We start from the raw sequence: 12,620 nt of genomic DNA on the forward strand, positions 1-12,620 counted from the left end.
GACGATAGTATCTGTATAGCATCGACTCACAAGTAGACTATATTCAGTCCTGCAGCTGCGTTCAGTCCATCACGCAGGGCTCCAGACTGTAGCCGAATATATACGAGTGTCTGTGTATATTAAATACTATTTAAATATTACTCTTTCATGTTTTGCATCTCTGTGTGAATGACGGGGGCGCGTGTTATATCATGAACACAAAGTCACGGCAACCCGTCAAAATAAAAGTTTGATTTAAACGTGAATAAATTGACGGAATATACTAGGTTTGTAGTTGTCATTGTTGCCAATTTTACCACGTGTGTGTTGTACCATTTGTCAAGCAATAAAAATGATTGTTTTAACAATCTAAACATGCATTATTTTTCATTTGTTCTTTCATGATTTTAGTTTTACAGTAGGCTAATGCACAGGAGAAATTTTACGAACAACCCAGCAAGAATAACCCAGAATAGCAAATCCATTAACTCTTTCCCCGCCAAACACGGAAATTTCCGTTGTTTGTGAGAAAACGCTTCCAGGCCAATAACGGAATTTTCCGGGTTTCCGTGTTTTGACTGTCGGACGCTAGGGGGCGCTATTGCGCATCTTCTGAATGAGTCCTGAATCTCCTGATTAAAACACACGCAAGTAAGACGTAGTGAAACGAGCAATCGCATGTAATCATATGCATATTAAAAATAACCTGATCATCATCAATAAACAGCATATGAATCAAAACTATCTAATGTTACTGAATGAAATGGTGTACCTATCCCATATTCAAGTGTTGATAAAAAAGGAATGCATGAAGCTAGAATAAAACAGATTTTTTGTTTAAAAGAAGAGAGTCAGCTCTTTATTTTGATATATTGCATGCTCAGATATTCATTAAACAAAATATTCTATGGGCTATTAAATTTTCAAAAAAATTGTCAAAAACCCTGGCGGTGGCTGGCAACTTTTTTTTTAAACGCTGGCGGGGTTACCATTAAGAGTTAATGGTAAAAAATTGACTACATTTTGGGTTTTCTCAACAGCCCAGCCTGCTGGGTTAAAATGTCACTGGGTTAATTTAACCCAGCATGTGTTCTGTCCAATATTTACCCCGCGCTGGGTTGCCAATTGGGTTGTATTTAACCCAGCCATTTTTAGAGTGTGATTCCCTATCTATTGCCCAAGTATTTGCTAAGTTCTTTTCTACTGTTTGTTCTAATTTACCATCTAATTATTTATCCACGAACTGTTATAATAAATCAAACTTATTTGATAATACATTTACCTTTACTAAAATAACACCTGTGGAAGTTCTGAAGGTTATTGATCAGCTTAGTGTTAATACTGGTGCTGGACTTGATGGAACTGAGCCAAGATATATTAAACTAGCCTGGCATATTCTCATATATCCACTTGCTGATCTTTTTAACATGTCTTTACAGACTTGTGAGCTACCAGCTTTCTGGAAGTATTCCCGAATTACCCCAATCCATGAAGGAAGTGATATTTTAGATACACAAAATTATAGACCAATTTCGATAATTTGTGTTATTGCTAAAGTATTTGAAAAATTAATTTGTAATCAACTATCAATGTATCTTGAAAAGAATAATATTCTATCACCTTTCCAATCCGGATTCAGGCCTAATCATTCAACCACAAGTACTCTTTTAAAACTAAGACCTTACAGGGGCTATCTTTATTGATCTAAAAAAGCTTTTGATTTAGTTGATCACTATTTATTATTAGATAAGCTTTATACAATTGGTCTTTCACAAAACTCTTTATTATGGTTTAACTCTTATTTACATAATAGAAAACAATGTGTAGTCATTTTTGCATACAGTTGGCAGTATGCAAAACATGCTCATTTAAAGCCAGGACCGTAACTAAATAATTAGAAATGGCCAAATTGCATATATTTTTTTTCGGTCGGTCTGCCTCAGCGATCTAACAGCCCACGTCACTGTCAGAATGAGTGAGATGGCCAAAAAAAATCACAGAAGACAGGCCTTTTGTTAGTGTGAATTTGAATGCAACACTATAGTCACAGTAGTGAAAGAGTGAGTTGTAAGATGTGAGTAGATAAATATTGAATATTTGACAACTGTTTTACAATAAAAACGTTCAGTGACCAACCTTAATATCGAGTGATGCAAACCACTTGGCATTTTTTAATGAAATTTCACCATTTTTAATTTAAAATTTGACATTATTTATGCAAATCATAATTAAATTTAATGTATAAGGCTGGAAAACCTAGCCTAGAAATCTAGTCGCACCCTAGCGGCAGCAAATTTAATCTGCCTGCGAGTGTCGTTTAGCAACTCTCAATACCCTTCTGAGCTGTATTTGCCTAACTCTTGCCGGGCCAATCACATTGTGTATAGAGTCGGTGGGCGGGGCCATAATGACGACGGCCGAGTTGCGCTTGTGTGCTTCTGGTAAACACAGAAACTGGCCAACGGCAGTCTTTCGAATCAGCTTTGACCGTGACTCTGGAAGACTTGGAGTTAAGCTTTTCTCTAAGAAAAGAACAAAGAACGGCACTGAAGTCATTCTTAAAAAGGGAAGATGTGTTCGGACTTTTGCTGACCGGATACGGCGAATGTTTAACCTATCCACAAGCTCTGTTTCACCTTCGTTGCTCTGGTTAGTGGTAGTGCTATCCTATCGCGTGCAGAGGGAGTTTGAAAGACGACCGTTTATCCCGCCCCTTGGATTGATTCCTGTCAATGGTGAGTTTCCAGACCAAACATCTTGATGTAGGTCTGGCTTGTCAGGCTAGGAAAAACCTAGTAGATACCGAAATGTCTAAACGCTCTGAGAAAACAAAGGAAATTAGCATCTGAACTCATTCATACAGTTGGCGTCTCAGAGTGAACCATCTACGAATGACACTAATTTACATGCCTTTCCTTTCACATGAAACTTCCCTCAAACTCCTGCTCCCCCAAACTTGAGATCACTGGAAATGCAGCAGAAATCTCTTTGTTACAATGTCAATCCTCACGATACAGTATTATATGTGTTTGATATAATTTGAAATGTCTCAGTGCGACTGGTACAAATATCTCAACTCCTCAGAAGTAAACTAGAACATCATAAATGTTTTAAGAGTTTAAAGATATCTTTTCTTGGTGTATGGTGGGTGTGGCTTTCAGCCATTTGGCCTCTCTTCCATACAAGTCTATAGGACTTGATTAATGCAAATTACTATTGTGAACTTGTGTTAACATTTGAAAGAGTTTCATATGGTACTGGGTATGCATCTGGTTCTGGGTATTTAAGGAAATGTTGCAGAGAGCTTAGGGATCGATACTGTAGTCAGGTCAGCCCGTAATGCTGGAAGTTAATCCATGCAGCATTATGTTACCTTGATAAGTCAGGTATACATTTCATTCTTTACTTCAGAGTATTTGATGGATTACCTTTGAATTGATTATGTAATTGGCATTATACATTTACCTGACTGTTGATAAATTGTTACACTTTGATTGATTCTGACTTGCTCTGGAATTATTTAGGTTACGAACGGACATAATTTCAACAAAAGGTTAAACGGAATAATTAAATGTGTACGTAAACTATTAAATATAAATGACCAAATAACCAATTGGCATTCTAACCCAAATTCTAATATATGATTAAATGGTGTCAGATTAAGAAGAATTGGAATTAAATCCTTTATGCCCAACTGAATACATAGTACGCGCAGAGACCTTCATCCGCCATCGTTAGCCTCCATTGGGACGGTTTGGTTGGGCTTACACGTGACAAGAAACGTCTAAGCATTACACATTACACATTAGGCAAACGAAAACAAGTCAATGTGTGCATACTTACAAAAATATTATTTGTTAACATATAGTTTCATTACTACAATATAACAAATATTTACCATTCATATTTATTTTTTATTTAATATCTTTAAATCCTTTAAATAAACCAATAAGACCTCCCCGCAAAAAAAGTGTTGGTTATGAATGGTTATGGCCTTGTTTACAGCAACAATTGATCACAATACAGGTCCTTCTCAAAAAATTAGCATATTGTGATAAAGTTTATTATTTTCCATAATGTAATGATAAAAATTAAACTTTCAAATATTTTAGATTCATTGCACACCAACTGAAATATTTCAGGTCTTTTATTGTTTTAATACTGATGATTTTGGCATACAGCTCATGAAAACCCAAAATTCCTATCTCAAAAAATTAGCATATCATGAAACGGTTCTCTAAACAAGCTATTAACCTAATCATCTGAATTAACTAATTAACTCTAAACACCTGCAAAAGATTCCTGAGGCTTTTAAAAACTCCCAGCCTGGTGTCATTACTCAAAACCGCAACCATGGGTAAGACTGCCGACCTGACCCTGTCCAGAAGGCCATCATTGACACCCTCAAGCGAGAGGGTAAGACACAGAAAGAAATTTCTGAACGAATAGGCTGTTCCCAGAGTGCTGTATCAAGGCACCTCAGTGGGAAGTCTGTGGGAAGGAAAAAGTGTGGCAAAAAATGCTACACAAAGAGAATAGGTGATCCGACCCTGAGGAAGATTTTGGAGAAGGACCAATTCCAGACCTTGGGGGACCTGCGGAAGTAGTGGACTGAGTCTGGAGTAGAAACATCCAGAGCCACCGTGCACAGGCGTGTGCAGCAAATGGGCTACAGGTGCCGCATTCCCCAGGTCAAGCCACTTTTGGGCTACAGAAAAGCAGCACGGGACTGTTGCTCAGTGGTCCAAAGTACTTTTTTTGGATGAAAGCAAATTTTGCATGTCATTCGGAAATCAAGGTGCCAGAGTCTGGAGGAAGACTGGGGAGAAGGAAATGCAAAAATGCCTGAAGTCCAGTGTCAAGTACCCACAGTCAGTGATGGTCTGGGGTGCCATGTCAGCTGCTGGTGTTGGTCCACTGTGTTTTATCAAGGGCAGGGTCAATGCAGCTAGCTATCAGGAGATTTTGGAGCACTTCATGCTTCCATCTGCTGAAAAGCTTTATGGAGATGAAGATTTTGTTTTTCAGCACGACCTGGCACCTGCTCACAGTGCCAAAACCACTGGTAAATGGTTTACTGACATGGTATTACTGTGCTCAATTGGCCTGCCAACTCTCCTGACCTGAACCCCATAGAGAATCTGGGGGATATTGTGAAGAGAAAGTTGAGAGACGCAAGACCCTCACAGCACATGTGAACAGCACATAGCACACTGTGCGATAGGAAATGATTCAGTGTAAATATACCTTCATTTGAGGCGAATGATGGCTGTGTCCCAAAGTGAAGGGTGCGCACTTCGAAGGCCATGCACTTCGAAGGCCAGACCAGGCCACGCCTTCAAATTGCACGAAGTGCACGAAGCGGCACGAAGGGCGAACCAATGGACAGGGTTGCCAGGTCTGAATAATAAAACCCCTCCAATTGTTATTCAAAAGTATCGGAATCACAGCCAGAATGGGCCAAAATATCCCAAAATGCGGGGCGCGGGCAGTAGAAATATTGCTTAAGTAAAGACAACTTAACCTGTGGACTATAGGCTACAAACACCCCAAAGCAACAGTAGCCTAAATGCAACCCCATTCCAGACTTGGCAACAATGAACCAAAGCGCCGTTAATGGACTAGCAGGTTCTGACAACTGACAGCGGACATTCGTGAGGAGATTTTAAAAAGAGAAATGGAGCATATACTACTACTTATATATATATATATATATATATATATATATATATATATATATATATATATATATATATATATATATATATAGCCCATCGTCGCAGGCTTTGAAGCATGTCAAAACCCAATAGAAAGCTCAAAAAAAGTATATATATATATAGGCTATATATATATATATATATATATATATATATATATATATATATATATATATATATATATATATATATATATACTTTTTTTGAGCTTTCTATTGGGTTTTGACATGCTTCAAAGCCTGCGACGATAAGGGCTGGACCATAAGCATGTAAATCTGTAGCCGGTTAAATATTGTCAAATTGCAAATATTCTTTAACAGTTTATTTCTTATGTTAAATGTAACTGTTACAATATATTTTAAACATTTAGCCTATATACGTCCAAGTTTTTTTTTTTTTTTTAAGTAGGCCTAGGCCTACTTATTTTTATTCAACTCATCATCTCTGCATTTTTTTACGGCATGCCATGCAGCCGTCGACCGATTCAGCCCCGCAAAGCTGCGGACAGTGGAAAAATGCACTCATCCCAGATTATGTCCCGCTCAGGCCTTACCAGAGTCTATTGTGCATTATTCCCCATCCCGGTCCAGCTCCAGCTTCTCCCGCTCAGCGCAATGAAAGTGTTGAAAAGTGTTTTCTTCTGGTTTGGCTGATAATAAAAATTTGTTGTTTCTAATGTTAAACTTAAGTTATTTTATTGGTCTATAAATAGGCTATAGTTGTAAAAAGCCTACGTAGGCTAATAGGCAATTTATTTTCATTTACACATTTTAAATTACATGACAAGAAAATATATGTATAGCCTAAACATAAATGTGTTTAATGTAGCTACAAATTATAACGTGCATTACAAAAATAAACAATAGCTAGGCTATAGAAAAACCACTTCTCTTTCATTTAGCCTACGTTTGAAGTTAACGAAAATGAACAATAGACAGCAGTTCGTTTAATTTACAAATAACTTGCATAAAAAATAATAAGCTAGCCATTTAAATTGTTCTGTGTCGGCCACGCATTCAGCCTTTGGAGGATCGATGTTTCGTTGACCGTCGTCAGTGAACATTCATTCATATAAAAAAAACAACAACTTTATTTTAGCATCTAAGTCAGCAGTTTTCGTTTTATTTGTATTTTTTCTTATATTTCTGAGTGACAGATGTCACATTTGATTTAGCCTATTTTTCTGTGATATTTGTTTTAGTTACGGTGTTGACATAGGCTACAATAGGCTGTAAGAAAAATAAATGATTGCACGGACAATTCCTATCCAGTGTCTCTCTTTCTGTAAGGGAAATTTAAAAGATAGATTCTGGAAACAAAATCTAAATTTAGCTGGATCAGTCGGGTCGGGAATAAAATAATTTATAGCGGGTGAGCACGGAGTGAATTTTGCGCGAGCGGAATGGTGCGGTGCGGAATAGCGGGAGCAGGACGAAAATACAGCGCCGCGCAGATTATATTTTGAAGGCTATTTAAAGAAAGTGTATGGGGAAAAAAAGAAACAGCGAAAAGGGTGATAATGGACTGATTCCTCTTCTTGAGATAATGGTTGAGAAATAAATAGCATTTAAAAATTGGGAAATTAAAGTTTATCTTGCTCAGGGCAGGGAACTGGGAACTGTGTGAATGCACTAACGTTGAACGTTTTATTTACTTCTAGCGCTTGCGCTGTTGTGTTCAATAGTAGCCTACCCAGGCTACACTTGAGTTACCGACCGCTACCGTCTTTAACTGGAATCTGATCGAGTGCCGCGGGAATGCGGACCAGTCAAATCCTGTAGTCACCAGTGTGCTATGAATTCTGGGATAGGGAAGGCTGCGAAGTTATGGGAAAGTCCCATCTGCTGTACCCTTCCTTTGCCTGAGAACCGAAGGGCGCATTTTGAAGTCGCTCATGAATTGCGGCAGCCTTCGTCGCACCGCTGTGACGCAATCGCACTTCAAATGCGGCCTTCACAGGTGCAGCGTTCACTTTGGGACAGCCTACGTAGTGCCGCTGTGACGTAATCGCACTTCAAATGCGGCCTTCAGAGGGTGCAGCCTTCACATTGGGACAGTCTTCGTAGTGCAGGTATGACGTAATCGCACTTCAAATGCGGCCTTCGAAGTGCGCGGACTTCACTTTGGGACACAGCTGATGTCTCACACACTGCAGCTGCGCAAACACACCCCAATGGCTCTGGTCTAAATTTAGACTACAGACACGAGAGCGCAGCGTGGATCATATGCTCAAGTTGGCACAGACAACAAACATATCGACCCATTTGAATTCTGCACAACAGAATGCTGCATTTCAAAGCGATATGGAGGAGATTATGATGGTAATCAGTTAGAGGAAACTGCCGGCTTTACCAAATTGAAAGGCCCGCTCTTGCGCTCTACTCAAACTATTAACGAAACGCTATTGGCTGTTTCAAAAAAGGGGAGGAGCTGCTAACAGCTGGAGCCGTTTCAGGGGAAATTACGTCAACACATTGAATAATGCGGCGCGTTTCAAAGCACTTCAGTGGGCCTTTAAATGCTTTTTTCTGCGATATCATTTTACAGTTGCCATCTCTATATACAAATTTATATTTATTTCTGGTCCGGAACAGCTTTCCAGTCTGCCCCCATCAACCCAGAGGGCATTTTGCTACACAGAGGATGCCAAGACTGTCCTGCCCCTCATTATACTGGCTTCCCCTTCTCAATAACCTAACACAATAAGGGCAACAGTCCTTGCGTCGGGGTGGCATCTGCTGTTATCTGGAACTGCCACGGGGAGTGGGAGCAGAGACAACTATCATGCCCAGCAAGGAAGTGTGTGTGTGTATGCTTGTGTGGGTTGGTTAAGAACGCACAGCTGTGCTATTATCTCAGGCTGCCACATTAGAGCTTGACCCCGGCCAAACCAACTCCAGGCACTGATGGAAGCCACGTTGGCTCTACACGGATGTGTGATGCCACAGTAAGAAGGGTATAATAACACAGAACCCCGCAGCGAGAGGCAATAGCTTCATGCTTTGAGACCAATTTTTAGTCGTCCACACAGGCTGTGTGAAGGCAAGAGAGCAGATAGAGAGGTAAGGTGAGGTGAAAAGATTAAAACAAGATGGACAGGCTGAGGGGAAGACAGATAAATAAATTTAGTTCAGTCAAGAACTACTAGTGTTTTTGGACAATGCTGCTCGCAACGGAACTTCCAAATGAGATGAGCTACACAATCTTAAACAAACAAAGGTAACATTTTACAATAACAGGACATGAATAATCATGTATTAATACATTAATTAATCGTTAAGGCAACATAAACTCATGATCAATTAAGATATAAACTAATCATGAACAAATGATGAGCTATCCTTTATTAGGACATGAGTCATAATGATTCATGCATGAATACAGCAGCATTAATACATGTTAGTACATGTTTGGTAATTAATGCATTAATTAACATGTATGGGTAAACTAAATCAAACAGGTTTCTTAAAATAAATAAGAAGTACTCTGACTTTTAATTAAACATGATTTAATACTGACATAATTTAAACTGTAAACTGTATTAAAATCTGCCATCTGCAGCTGTGTGACAAATAACATGATTATTTACATCAATTTCACAGATTTGTCTAATCAAACGTGGAACATAGACTAATAACTACCACTAATAATTTTCCTTTGATATAAACCGTTTTCTGATTTTCAATTACATTTAGTCATAGTTATAGTTTTCTTCCCGGAACTACAGTATGTTTGGTTTGTTTCTGGTGGGACATTCATTAGTGGCGCTCATGGTGCTCCTAGCGTGTTAGTTATGTTCCTTCGGTAATGCTGCCATTGTGTGATTGTTTTTTTGGGATATTTATGGAGGTGTGTACAGTAATTAACTGTATTTTTTAATTGTTTAAATGTATATGATTCGATTAGCATTAGCTGGTGGATGTACTCTGCTTTACATGTAAACGTGCCTTGTGTGTGTCTTTACAGTTTTGTTTGGGCTTTATTTTAAGTCCATATAAGTTTAATTATATGAATAAAACAACTAGCCTACAAATACTTTGTATATTTTTGTTTGTAACAGGGGTGAAAAGGAATAAGGATTCTTTGTGTATATGTTAATTCATTTTGTAATTAATGAATTGTTAGTGCATCATAGTGTCTAAACTCATGGTTACCTAACCATACACTAACATCAACTCATGGCTTGTTAATGTATGACTATATCATGACTTTACTTGAGGGGGCACATCATGGTTAATTCATTAGTAACTAACCATACACTAACATCAACTCATGGCTTGTTAATGCATTATTATGTCATGACTTTACTTGAGGGGACACATCATGATTCATTCATTATTAACTAGCCATGCATTAACATCAACTCATAGCTTGTTAATGCATCATTGTGTCATGACTTCATAATAAATTCACTATTAACTACTTACCAAATTCAGCTCATGATTTATCATAAACTTATTATAAAATAACAATTTAACTAGTATAACTAGTATTCAGCCCAGTTAAGAAAACGGAGGTATCGTATCATTATAAGCCATCGTATCAGCATTTATCTGTTGTAAAGTGTAATAATCATCTCAGAAAAATAAATAAATCTTCTGTCAGGCGCAGTTAAAGTAAAAACTGGGGCAATATACGCTGTGTCCTTATTCCAACATTATCTTCATAATTTACGAAATAAAAAGTTTACCCCTCAGAAAAATTAGCTTTCCTCTCTTGTCAACATGAGCGCGGCGCACGCTGTCACGTCATGTAACGCACACTTAAAAGTAATCGGTCAGGGTTGTGTTTCCCAAAAGCATCGTAAACTTAAGTTGATCGTAGAACAATTGCCACCGATGGTCTCTTCAATCAACTTAGGCTTACGACGATTTTGGGAAACGCAGCCCAGGTCGTTTACATGGTGGAAAATATAGACTGTAGAAGAAGATTCTTGAGTAAAAATCAGGGCATAGTGATTAAAATGGATGTTATGAACATGTTTGAGAAAGAAATGAATGGAGGTGTTTTAATTAACCCCATCCCTTTCAAAGATCTTATACGGCCTCAGATTACTATTGTTCAACATTCACTGCTCGTTAAACATCACACTATATTACTTTATCTGGACAAACTCAGTATCATCAGAAAGATTAAATACTCCAGCTTCGATATTTGAACACTGTTTATGATTAAACTGGGTTGCAGTGACATTCATTTCTTAACTTATGTCAGGAGTGCATTATTATCAATCCGTTATAAACGATATTTTGAATAGATTATCAAACTAACGGTAATTCTCTCTCGTCTGCACTGGCTCATTTGTGTTCACAGAGATTGCAAAGAACAGCTTTCAGTTTAGCTCATAGTTAAAAAGTGCTCATATTTGGAGAAACATTGACATAATATTACATGTTTGCAAAATATTTTATAATATTTATAATATACCGTTTCTATTCATTTCTCACATAATTGTTTGATATAAAAGAGTTAAAACATGCACATAGCTCTCTCTGGGCCTCTTCTTAATGATATGCATCAGATATCAGTCATTAGGTGTTCATTTGCTCTCTGAGCTGCCAGAAACCCAGGATCTTTCCAGATGACCAGAGCACGAAGGCATCGCTGCGTGACTTTGATCGTGCGGAGTGGATTTCCCCTCTGGGAGAACCCTTTAGTTATGAGCTAGGGCTGGGCGATATGGCAAAAATTTAATATCCCGATATAGCTCATTTGATATCCCGATAACGATATACATAACGATATAGCAATTTTTCTGTTAATTCAGTTTATGAATAGTCTATACAAAATTGCAATGTGGAAATGCAGTTTGAAATGATATACAAAACAAATAAAGGTAGTATGGACTACATTTTTATTTTATTTAGAACCTTTTTTAAAAAGCAAGACTGTTGGTAAAGTTAACACCTGCCTAGGGATGTTAACCGATGAACGTTTGACCGATGGTTGACCGTATCAACGTTAACCGATCAAAGTTGTCGGTTAAAATAAATAAAAAAGTGATCTCTAAATTAGGCTATTATAGACAGTGGACTAAATGCTACTACAGGTGGCCGTCTCATTCCAAAATCTTTTTGTATGATTGAACATATCCCTCGCACTCAATTTTTCATAACTCGCCTGTGTGTACTTAATAAACCAATAAAAACATTTGGCGCGAGGTCACAGCGTTTGGGTTTGCGCGCTCACAAGGTTTGCAAAAAGTAAACACTCGAGGTTAGAGCCAGGGCAGACGACAGTATGAAGCGTGCATTTTGCTTAAGATGGGCTTACATTTGGAAATATATTACATCTTAATTTCAGTGGTAACACATAAGGTGTTGATCATCTTTCTTTATTATTGTTAGCACTACCTTGAACTAAAGCGGCGTCTCTTCGGAGCTGTCATTCTTAAATGAGCCGCGGCAATGATTCAAATGAGCTTCTAACGCTGGACAAACGCCTTTATTTTCAACGCGATCACCTTGTACCCAAACCATTTCGAAACAAAGGAACCATTTGTCCTCTGATTACAAACAAGCTCCTCTGCGGCGCGTTTGCGCGACTCATGTTTCGCGCTTTGGGGGATTTAAAAAAAGTGACGTGAGTGGAAGGGAGGCGGCAGCGCGTGTGTGTGTGAGTGAGAGAGCGAGAGAGAGACAGAGGGAGCGCGGCTCGTGGCTGTTATTTAAAAAAGCGCAGCATATTTTAAACTAATCGGTTAACCGGTTTCAACCGGTTAATGAGGCTCGGTGGTCGTTCAAGAAAATGTTTAGTTTTCGTCATCCCTACACCTGCCATTAAAATATTTCAATATATGGATATATGGTGTGCCACGCGTAAAAGCCGGTTGCAGCGTCTGTGTCTGAAGTTTGCTTTGAGCGCTTATGCCACTATTCTGGCATAATTACTCTGAGAATTACCCTGGTCTGAACCGCGTCTACT

The sequence above is a fragment of the Pseudorasbora parva genome, chromosome 11, assembly GCF_024679245.1.
Source record: "Pseudorasbora parva isolate DD20220531a chromosome 11, ASM2467924v1, whole genome shotgun sequence".
Classification (NCBI taxonomy): Eukaryota; Metazoa; Chordata; class Actinopteri; order Cypriniformes; family Gobionidae; genus Pseudorasbora; species Pseudorasbora parva.